At 44.0% G+C, this 10,655-nt stretch overlaps 1 protein-coding gene across 1 annotated transcript in view; it reads right to left on the reverse strand.

The window, feature by feature from the left end:
- The window catches only part of ADCY6 (adenylate cyclase 6), a 208,836-nt gene extending 208,632 nt beyond the window's left edge, over positions 1 to 204 (reverse strand). Inside the window, exon 1 of the mRNA XM_088478990.1 lies at positions 131 to 204. The gene's annotated coding sequence lies outside the window, so the exon portion shown is untranslated. The remainder of the gene's footprint in view (positions 1 to 130) is intronic.
- Between the last annotated feature and the right edge of the window lie 10,451 nt (positions 205 to 10,655).

Below are 10,655 nucleotides of genomic sequence, written 5' to 3' on the forward strand. Positions count from 1 at the left end.
GGGACGCTATAGCAGCACTAGCACTGCAGGCATCACGAAGGCTGTATCCAGCATGAGCTGCCTCAGAAGCTCCCACAGGTGGCACACAGCACCACGTCCACACCAGCTCCCTCCCGCCTGGAATACTGACCTGGGTCTGCCACGGTAGGATGAGTGAATGCCGGTGCTTCTTGTTGTGTAGCAGTTGATCTCCTGCTGGGAATCCTCCTCTCAGACTCTGCAAGATCCTTGTAGCCAGCCCGAGGAGCAATATAACTCTGCTCTCCAGCTCTCTGCCTCTAGAGGCTGCTGTTTCCCCACTTTTTGCCTGATACATCAATATATCTTATCAGCGCCTCCAGGCTGCAGCCCCTGATCTTACTAACGTCCAGGGAAAACGCCCTCTGCCCAGGTGTCACAGAACAGAACAAGCAAGTTGGTATCCCCGGTATCCCCAGTCTACGACGTGCGCGCCCTCGCTGGCACCCCATACTCAGAAACACTGCGCATGCGCGGTAGAAGGGGACGTGCACGCGCAGTCCCGCGTTCAGTCAGTGACTCCCGAGTCCTGCCTTCTGTCCTGACTTCTGAGTCCTTAAAGGGCCAGAGGGTTTCACTACTGACTCAGTAGGAATCTCTCTCCGCTTCTGCAAATAGTATACAGATTGGATGACACTCTCAGTAGTCTCATTTTCTGCAATTTATGGTGACTGGAATCTTAGAAAAATTTAGTTTTTGTCCCTGATTTTTCTAATATTGAGGGCTCTATTTATCAATGATACTTATTACTAATGGCATATTTTGTTCCGTATTACGGTGATACGAATCAATATGCCATCTGTATTTAACATAAACTACACCATGGAGAGTTATTGCAACGTACCCCTCGGTGGCATCCAGGGGTGTAAGAACGATTTTATGTTGGGAGGGTAATATAAAATCATACCACACACCTGTATTCATAACAGGACACTCAAAAGAACTGCCATAACAACACACCAGTGACCCCTTGTCACCCCAGTAGTGAAAAGGTATACATCGGTGAACACTAGTCACCGCACTAGTCACACCAGAGGAATATAGCCAACACTATACGAAGGGGGTTCCTGAAGCAATTATTAATCTGAAGTCTGCTGCAGAACATTACTCCTGATGTGCTGTTTTATTTGAATTATATATTTAGGTAATCAGCAATTATTAATCTGAAGTCTGCTGCAGTCTTATAATATTTTATTGTGTATAAATTGCCATAAGGACTATCTCTAGTCTTTAGATTGTGTGTAGGCATGATTGATCTTAAAGGTGCCCACACACATACCGACTTTTCATCCAATTTGGCCGATTTCGACAAATTGTGACGACAGATCATGTAAAAAATGGCCAAATTGTGAGTTTCTACTCTTGATCACGATGCTGATGCTCGTCCCCGCTCGTCATACCTCTCATCGTCAGATCTGCCGTGCTGTAGGGCAGATTAGCCAATCTGGGATACAATGCACTGGCTGCAAGATAGATCTTAAGTTAGATTGGACATTTTTAACTCCAAATCGTGACCACGACTGCCTGGGGAGAGTTCAGGGAGAGTTCAGGGGAAATCGTGTACATCGGCTGATTGAGAGCAAGTCGGTATGTGTGTGGGCATCTTAAGTCCTAAATGTTTGGTATGTGCTACATGTTTGTTTAAGCCATTTTATTGCTGGGTCTGTATTGGCTGGCTAGTGGGGGGTTGTCTTTAATTAGGATGCACACTTGGCTACATCTCTACTTAAATATCATTCACTAGCAGTGGCGTAACTAGGGCAGGGCGAGCAGGGTGCGTGCCCTGGGCGCCGTGGGACCAGTGGCGTGGGGGGGCCACCGGCCCGCCCTAGTTAGCCAGTGTAGCGCCGACCGCAGTGAGTGCGGTTGGCGCTACACATTTACACAGGACTGGCGCTAGACTCCCCTATTTGGATTTTGGACTGTGCTGCTGACTAGGGAGGTGAACAGCTGGCCTTCACTTCGTGCATGCGTGAACAGCTGGCCAGGATGCTAATAGCGAACACTTTCAACACTTGCTATGACTTCCTCGTATTTCTCATATACCAAGTTATGACTGTGTTAGATTGCACTAAATTACGTCAATTACTTTAAAAGTTATACGAAAAACTTTGGGGCCAATAGCGAGTGACCTTCTGAAGAAACCAGGACTCCAATACCTGGAAAAAGGCGTCAAGGACATAGAGACTGCTCTAATAGCTTCTATTACCATCATAGTCACGCTGGCCTACTGCCATTATACTGCTGAGCCGAATCGGGAAACGCACACACTGAAGGGACAGCATACAGCCAGCACACAGACCTATAGGTGACTCCATCTGGATCATGCTGCTCCACTGCGCAGCCTGGTCGTTGTTTTTCCACCAGGCAGCTGGTCCATGGAAAGCCTGTAGTCCCACCGGACAGCGGTCGGGAGTCTACCCGATCGGACTGCATAATAGTGAGTATCAGTACAGCGTGCAGCTCCACAACTGCATGGCACCTGACCAGGAGATACATTTTAACATTGGAGCAACATTTCACGCTGTTAGATACAATTGTAATATTTGGAAACCCGATCACAGGCAGACATTATTACCTATGGCAGTAGAGAGGACAATTGAATGTTACAGTGTGATATGCCTATATAGGAACTGAGTTTAGGAAGTGGACTATTATTCATTCCTACTCATTGCATGAACCAGAATTAATTCCTTGGGCAAATCAGTACAGGATTACAATCCTCTAGAGGTCCTGGACTACACCATTCTACAGATTCATGTATTATTTTTCTATGTGAAGAAGTACTGATGTGAATTTTTTAAGTGTTATAGAGAGCTTGGAGCAATCATTGCACTGAATTTTAATATAACTTGTATTATTTTTTAATAGTTATATTCAATAATTTCTTACTAATCTATGTGTGGTTTCTGAAACAAGCGCTCCATCTATACATAATTTCCCCATAGCAAGTGAGCCACCCTGTATATAAAAAAGGAAGTACACCTTGCCAGATTCAGCAACAATTGCACTGACCTGATTTCCATTTAAGCTGGTCATATACTTAAAGATTACACTGGGGAACAAAAAAAATATATTTTTTTTCTTGCCAAGGATTTAAGATTGGTTTGAGAGTACTCGCAGATGCTATATTTTCACATTAGCACTTCGCTATAGGTGAATTGGCTCCAGTTTTCAAATTACTGAAAAATTATAAAATTCAATTATTTTCTCCATTTGAAGTACCTTACTAGTCCAGGCCTGCTTTACTTAACAGAATTGACTTCGTTTTGCTTTTTTAACAACTACCCTCTTTCAACAATAACAAGAATTTGTTTTATTTGTGATAACGTAGCTGGTAGTCATGTTTGAGACACAAAACACATTCAAATCTCCTCACTAACTCTGGGAGGAGGCATGGCCGCGCTCTGCTGAGCCTGCTAGGACATCCTCACACCACAGCCACGCCTCCTCCCAGCATACAGAGAGGACCGAGTGACGCAGTTAGCACACCTCCTGTTCCTTTGTTCGGCCCTCTCTCTGTCCCACCACAACCAAATTACCGCCATTTGGGCTTGTTTTGTTCAGTACATCCTCAGCTTTTGTTGGGAGTTAGCACTGAATGTGTGAAGTTTTCGCCATAAAAATTAGCTCTTCTCGGAGATGGTGTACTAACAACTCTGATGTTTTTTGTTTTATTTGTGGCAAATATAGGGTTGCAAAAGAAAGAAAAAATATAACTGTATTCGTAAAACAAGCGTATCAGGCTTATTTTGGCCGTCGCATAAGCCAGCAAGACAAGATTTGGGTGCCTCACAAAGTTTGTAAAACCTGCGTGGAATCACTCCGCAATTGGACTAAAGGTGATCGAAAAGGACTTAATTTCAGCATACAGTACCTATGATGTGGTGTGAGCCAAAAGATCACTGAAGTGAGTGCTATTTTGTGCTGTAAATGTGAAGGGTATGAATCGATTTAAGAAACGCAATTGGGAATACCCAAGTGTGAATTCTGCAAAACAACCAATACCACATAGCGAAGATTTACCCGTACCATCATTCAGTTCTTTGTGCGAAGTTGAATGTGATGATGTGGAAATGTTAATTTCATCCAGTGCAAGTGACAACACAGATGAAAGTGAGTTTGAAGAAAGTTCCCCTACTCCAAACAAATTTTCTTAAAAGGAACTAAACGATTTAATATGAATTTATTGAAAAAAGGAGCTGAGCTTTTAGAATCCAGACTTCAAGAAAAGAACTGTCTTGAGCCGGATGTTACTATAACGTCGTATCGAAATAGAGAGTAAGCCATACTGCCGTTCTTTAGCCAACATAACAATCTTGTGTATTGCAACAATATTCCAGAACTTCTCCAGATGATGGGCTTAACAGAATATCAAGCAGAAGACTGGTGGCTCTTTTTCGATAGTTCTAAAAGGAGCTTAAAATGCGTATCACTGCACAATGGGAATAAATTTGCCTTGATTCCTATCGGTCATTCAACAAAACTTAAAGAACAGTATGAAAATATCAAGTTAGTCTTAGCAAAAATTACTTATTCTCAGAATCAGTGGTCTGTTTGTGTCGATTTAAAAATGTTAAACTTTCTTCTTGGGCAGCAATGTGGATATACTAACTTACTAAGTATCCTTGTCACGTGTGCTTATAGGATAGTCGTGCAAAACAAAAGCACTGGCAGCAAACCGTATGGTCTCCAAGAGAAGTTATAACTGTAAGAGAAGCCAACATCATTCATGATCCCTTAATTGACAAGAAAAAAATCGTACTGCCCCCTCTCCATATCAAATTGGGTTTAATGAAACAATTTGTAAAAGCATTGGACAAGTCAGGCGATTGTTTCACGTACATTTGTCAAACATTTCCATCTCTTAGTATTGAAAAATTAAAGGCAGGAATTTTTGACGGCCCACAGATACGAAAACTGGTGAAGGATCCAAATTTTACCACATCTATGACTGAAACCGAATATGAAGCATGGCTGAGTTATGTGTTTGCCATTAAAAAAAATTTAGGCAATCACAAGGCAGACAACTATCATGAATTAGTCCACAACATACTAAAATGTTTCAAGAAAGTAGGTGCCAACATGAGTATTAAAGTACATTTTTTGTACAGCCATTTAGATCACTTTCCGTCCAATCTAGGCAGTCTATTTACTAAGCCTTGGAAAGACATAAAGTGAACGGAGATAAGGTACCAGCCAATAGACCCCTAGGAGATTTAAGTGAAGAACAGGGTGAACAGTTCCACCAGGATATTCAGGTAATGGAAGAAAGATATCAAGGAAGGTGGGATCGTCACATGATGGCCGATTATGGTTGGAGTCTGCAGAGGGACTGCCCGCAAAAAGAATACAAAAGAAAATCCTACAAAAAACGGTTCTCATAGCTTCCTAACACTTATGTATGTAATTATCCTGTGTCTTTTTATAACATTTTACGAATCAAATTTAATCAGAATAAAAAATTATATATTTTAAACTATTTTTGACATTGTTTAATTTCATTTTTCATAAATATTTAAGACATATGCATATCTCAAAAACTAGAGCCAATTGAAAAATAAGCATGGCATATTCAGGAGCACAAAATTAATCGAAATCGACTCTTAAATCCCTGGCAACACATTGACTGTTCCCCAGTGTTATCTTTCCAACCATCCAACTAGTATGGGAGCAAATGACAATCGAACATTAGCTCTCAAATGCAATGATAGCTAGAGGGAGTCCTCCCCACCAGGACATATCCTCTCGTCTCCCTCCCACTGCTATATGTAGCACCAAACTGTACTGTTCCCTCCAGTCAGCACCCTAAGTCGGCACCCCCACCCCATGCTGATGTAGCCACTATGTACAACACCGAGAGACTCATGTTCACATAGCCCTATTCAGATTAAGTACATCATAGCTGCTTTATTCCCATCGCAATCTCAGACCCACAGGGGGCGATTCAGTTGTTTTGTTCAGCCATGGTAATTAATGAGCGCCCAGTGTAGCAATTTTATTGTTTTTGGGAACCCATTAAATATTGCGCTTGTTTCGCCCAACTAGACTGGTCTTAGCAGCGGAAGACTGCTACACCTGTTTAAAGTTCTGGTTAGGGCGACCAAACAGCAGTTAGAGCACCCAAACCACAGACTTATCGCACATTTCTACTGCCAACCTCATGAGACGGTGAGCAGAAATGCCGGCGCCAGCAGTTATCACGCCTGAATGGACCAACAAATGAATTGCTTAGCTGGGCGCCTATCACTGACAGCCACCGGCGCAAAAAATTGAATTCCTCCTATTGTGTACAGCCTCTGCTTATCAAAACATGTTTCATGCACACCAAAGTGCCATTGGCGCCATAGACAAGCCTAACTGCCTCATGCTCAAATTGTCCATTGCCTACTGTATACAGCATAACAGTCTTGCGCCCACTTCTGCACATCATATACCATGCAACCCCATATATATTATATATATATATTATATATAGCAGGCAGGATAGGTGTCACTCTCCGATCTTGAAGTAAATCATGCACAGATGCACAATTTACATAACAACCACAATAAGATACCTCTTATTGTGGTTGTTATGTAGATTGTCTTGAACCGTCGCCCATTTTTTTATACAATAATGCAAGCTTTTGAAGATTAGTCCTGGGGTGCCGTCCTTGTGTACATTCCTATTTGTTCCTCATGCAATGATGGATGGTTCGGGCACCCTGGCAATTTGGCTTTAGCTATATTGAGTGCCGGACGTGTATTGGACGGAGATATATATATATATATATATATATATATAACAATTTTTATTGAGGCATAATAGAACAACTGCTGACAATAATTTCAATTATTAAAGCAGTATAGCATCACACTATTACAATAAAAATATAACAAATACAATACTCAATATAATCTCAATATAACATATGCACGAGTTAGTATCATTAGCAAATCAGAAATACGTGTGTGATATACATATAAATGTAAACAATTATTTATTTAACTATGGCTGCAATTCCAATACACTATCATAGGAACCTTAGGCGGGAGCTCTGCCGACCCCATCAATCAGATCAAAGAAATAGGCGGATCCTGCGCCACTAATCTGGTTAGATACCATGTGGTATTTTTGAGGCTATGATGGATTTGTTTCCTATTAGTAAGTGGAAGAGTATCTATTAGGGGTGAGCGGGTTCGGATTTCTGAAATCCGAACCCCCCCGAGCCCCCCCGATCCGAGTCCGATCCGAGTCAGGCGCGACTTTTCCCGCCTGACTCGGATCTGAAATCGAGGCAAAACGTCATCATCCCACCTTCCGAGTCTCGCGGGTTTTGGATCCTATATAAGGTACCCGCGTCGGCGCCATTTTCTCACTCGGCTGTGGACAGTGAAGAGGGAGGGTGGGAGTTAGGGCTGTGTAGTGTAGTGTAGTGTAGTGCTGTTGTTGTCCACTACTTCAAAGTCCATAGGGGCTGGCTGTGTTGTGCTGTGCTGCTGTTGTTAATAGGGGCTGTGTCCACTACTTCAAAGTCCATAGCGGCTGGCTGAACTGTGTTGTGCAGTCAGTTCTCCATAGGGGCTGTGTCCACTCCAAAGTCCTGTGCAGTGTCCCAGTCCTAAAGGGGTGCTGTAGTGTTGTCCAGGGGGTGCACTGTCCATCAGGGGTGCTCCCCCCAAGTGCTAAAAAAATAATATATTTTCTGTGTTTGTGAATTGTGTGCGCAGTAGCCGCACGTGCATCAACAAAGTAGTGACAAGCGTGCGCCTGTGTCATAAGTAAAGGGCCGGCTGGCTTGACCGTTAAAGGGTGCTGTAACCCCCAAAGTACACTCCAGTCCAAACCAAAAAAAAATAATTTTCTGTTTGTGAATTGTGTGCGCAGTAGCCGCACGTGCATCAACCAAGTAGTGCCAAGCGTGCGCCTGTGTCATAAGTAAAGGGCCGGCTGGCTTGACCGTTAAAGGGTGCTGTAACCCCCGAAAGTACACTCCAGTCCAAACCAAAAAAAAAATTATTTTCTGTGTTTGTGAATTGTGTGCGCAGTAGCCGCACGTGCATCAACAAAGTAGTGCCAAGCGTGCGCCTGTGTCATAAGTAAAGGGCCGGCTGGCTTGACCGTTAAGGGTGCTGTAACCCCCAAAAGTACACTCCAGTCCAAACCAAAAAAAAAATTATTTTCTGTGTTTGTGAATTGTGTGCGCAGTAGCCGCACGTGCATCAACAAAGTAGTGCCAAGCGTGCGCCTGTGTCATAAGTAAAGGGCCGGCTGGCTTGACCGTTAAGGGTGCTGTAACCCCCGAAAGTACACTCCAGTCCAAACCAAAAAAAAAATTATTTTCTGTGTTTGTGAATTGTGTGCGCAGTAGCCGCACGTGCATCAACAAAGTAGTGCCAAGCGTGCGCCTGTGTCATAAGTAAAGGGCCGGCTGGCTTGACCGTTAAGGGTGCTGTAACCCCCGAAAGTACACTCCAGTCCAAACCAAAAAAAAAAATATTTTCTGTGTTTGTGAATTGTGTGCGCAGTAGCCGCACGTGCATCAACAAAGTAGTGCCAAGCGTGCGCCTGTGTCATAAGTAAAGGGCCGGCTGGCTTGACCGTTAAAGGGTGCTGTAACCCCCGAAAGTACACTCCAGTCCAAACCAAAAAAAAAATTATTTTCTGTGTTTGTGAATTGTGTGCGCAGTAGCCGCACGTGCATCAACAAAGTAGTGCCAAGCGTGCGCCTGTGTCATAAGTAAAGGGCCGGCTGGCTTGACCGTTAAGGGTGCTGTAACCCCCGAAAGTACACTCCAGTCCAAACCAAAAAAAAAATTATTTTCTGTGTTTGTGAATTGTGTGCGCAGTAGCCGCACGTGCATCAACAAAGTAGTGCCAAGCGTGCGCCTGTGTCATAAGTAAAGGGCCGGCTGGCTTGACCGTTAAAGGGTGCTGTAACCCCCAAAGTACACTCCAGTCTAAACCAAAAAAAAAATAATTTTCTGTGTTTGTGAATTGTGTGCGCAGTAGCCGCACGTGCATCAACAAAGTAGTGCCAAGCGTGCGCCTGTGTCATAAGTAAAGGGCCGGCTGGCTTGACCGTTAAGGGTGCTGTAACCCCCGAAAGTACACTCCAGTCCAAACCAAAAAAAAAATTATTTTCTGTGTTTAGCCGCACGTATATATCAAATTGATATAACATAAATGGAGGACCAAACTTTCTCCGATAAAAATAAAATAGAGAAAGATCAAGAACCACTTCCTCCTAGTGCTGAAGCTGCTGCCACTAGTCATGACATAGACAATAACATGCCATCAACGTCGTCTGCCAAGGCCGATGCCCAATGTCATAGTAGAGGGCACATACAATCCCAAATGGCAAAGTTCAGGAAAATGACCTTGAAAAAGACATTTAAATCAGCTGAAGAGAAACGTAAACTTGCCAATATGCCATTTACGACACGGAGTGGCAAGGAACGGCTAAGGTCAATCCCTAGTATGTTCATGACTAGTGGTTCAGCTTCACATGACGATGGAAGCCCTCCTCCCACTAAAAAAATCAAAAGAGTTAAGCTGGCAAAAGCACAGCGAAGAACTGTGCTTTCTAAGAAGATATAACAAATCCCCAAGGAGAGTCCAAGTGTGGTGGTGGTTGCGATGCCTGACCTTCCCAGCACTGGACGGGAAGAGGTGGCTCTTTCCACCATTTGCACGCCCCCTGCAAGTGCTGAAAGGAGCACCCACAGTCCACTTGCTGATATGCAAATTGAAGATGTCACTGTTGAAGTACAACAGGATGAGGATACTGGTGTAGCTGGCGCTGAGGAGGAAGTTGGCGAGGAGGATTCTGATGGTGATGTGGTTTGTTTAAATCAGGCTCCGGGGGAGACAGTTGTTGTCCGTGGGATGAAAAAGCCCATCACGGTCATGCCTGGGCAGAAGACCAAACATTCCACCTCTTTGGTCTGGCAATATTTTTATCCAAATCCGGACAACAACTGTCTTGCCATATGTACCATATGTAAAGGTGAAATAAGTAGGGGTAGGGACGTCAACCACCTAGGAACATCCTCCCTTATACGGCACCTGCAGCGCGTTCATAAAAAGTTACTGTCAAGTTCAGAAACTTTGGCTAAGACCGTAAGCAGTCCAGGGACACCTAAATCCCGTTGTCCTGTTGTATCCAAGCGCCTGCAAACCACACCGTCAACTCCCTCCTCGTCAATTTCCTCCTTAGTCAGGATCGGAAGTAGTCCTGCAGGCCATGTCACTGGCATGACTGACTCTCCTATCCGGGATTCCTCCGGAGGATCCTGCATTGCTACGCCTACTGCTGCCGCTGCTGCTGTTGCTGCTGCTGGGAGTCGTTCATCATCCCAGAGAGGAAGTAGGAACACCACTACTTTTACTAAACAATTGACCCTCCAACAGTCCTTAGCGAGGAGGATGAAGTACGACAGCAGTCATCCTGAAGCAAAACGTATAACTGAGGCCTTGACTGCTATGTTGGTGTTAGACGTGCATCCGGTATCCGCCATTAGTGCAGTGGGATTTAGACAATTGATGGAGGTAGTGTGTCCCCGGTTCCAAATCCCGTCTAGATTCCACTTCACTAGGCAGGCGATACCGAGACTGTACAGAAATGTCAGAAAAAGTGTCCTCAGTGTCCTGA

The sequence above is a fragment of the Taudactylus pleione genome, unplaced genomic scaffold, assembly GCF_031769625.1.
Source record: "Taudactylus pleione unplaced genomic scaffold, aTauple2 ptg000005l, whole genome shotgun sequence".
Lineage (NCBI taxonomy): Eukaryota > Metazoa > Chordata > Amphibia > Anura > Myobatrachidae > Taudactylus > Taudactylus pleione.